General features: G+C 46.0%; 1 long non-coding RNA gene across 1 annotated transcript in view; it reads left to right on the forward strand.

Moving 5' to 3' along the window:
* Positions 1-801: 801 nt before the first annotated feature.
* Positions 802-1,213, forward strand: part of LOC109951906 (uncharacterized) — an 8,525-nt gene continuing 8,113 nt past the window's right edge. Inside the window, exon 1 of the long non-coding RNA XR_002273676.1 lies at positions 802-817. This is a non-coding gene — a long non-coding RNA (uncharacterized LOC109951906). The remainder of the gene's footprint in view (positions 818-1,213) is intronic.

A 1,213-nucleotide genomic window follows, 5' to 3' on the forward strand; every position in this document is an offset into this window, starting at 1 on the left:
GGAGGGGGAGAGAGAGAGAGAAATAGGGAGAGAGAGAGAGAGAGAGAGAGAGAGAGGGGAATGCAGAGGAGAGGCGGAGCCGCACGAGGAGGTGTGTACGCGCGCAGCCAATTCTCATTGGAATTACGTGGAAAGTGCATCTGATCTTCTGACGCATGGAGTTCTAGAACGGAGTGACGTCACGGACGCCCGGCAGCGGCCTCTGGCTGAACGTGGCCGAGAGCAGCTCCTGACACTAACACTTATCATAGCCCGTGCACGTAGATGTGCACCTCTATGTAAAGGTAAGGCCCAAAGTATAGTGAATACGGCGGCGGCCATCTTGGCATTTTCCAGCCAGATTCTCCTCAGTATCCGCTTGTTAAGTTGTGACGTAACACTGTGTCCAGGTCCAAACCCCCCCCCATATGCTAGTGTTGTTTCAATAGATCAGGAGTCAGCTGTCATTTTACAGCTTTCCTTGCAATGGGAAAGAGAAAAGGAAATTACTACAGTGGATTATACAAGTATTCTTTAAGAATAATTTAGAATAAGAAAGAACAATAAGAAATAAAACTTCTAAAAGTGTCTGGTTCGCTGCCTTGTGATGTAAAGCCGTTTTTATATAGGACATGGTGTGACCAGGGCAGGCCCACAGGCCCACATCCTGCAGGTTGGGCGCCAGTTGCTAGACAACCAAAAAGCTTTCCACGAGGTGGTCAGCAGATATTTGCAATTTTTTTGAGCAGCGTACTTGGGTGCACAATGTAGTCTGCGAAAAGTCTGGCTTTAGTTGTACTGATGAGGTGGAGGAGCTGCAGCAAAGAAGAAGAAGAAGGTATGAATCCACCAAAATCAGCTTCTCCTCCATTTTCTTTGTGGTCTGTCAGGTTCTCTGCAATTGGACAAGCAGAGTTGTCGTCACAGAGAGCTGCACCAAAGTTAAACTTTTTAACTTCGAAGCAGGAACCGTGCACTGCGGTCAGCTCGGTCCAGCGCACATATGTTCTTGCAATAGACATAAATGGGTCTGATAGCGGAGCGCAGCGCCCACGGCGTCCTATGTGAAAGTAAGATAAGATAAAGCTTTATTGTCACCAACACGTACATTTTAGAGTGGCTTAACATTAGCTAGCTAGTTAGCACAAAGTTAAATACTGAACAGACACATTTTACACTGATGAAAGTAGCAGTAAAAGTGAAATATTAAAATGAGTTACACATATAACTCGAT

Source organism: Monopterus albus, unplaced genomic scaffold (genome assembly GCF_001952655.1).
Source record: "Monopterus albus unplaced genomic scaffold, M_albus_1.0 scaffold418.1, whole genome shotgun sequence".
NCBI lineage: Eukaryota > Metazoa > Chordata > Actinopteri > Synbranchiformes > Synbranchidae > Monopterus > Monopterus albus.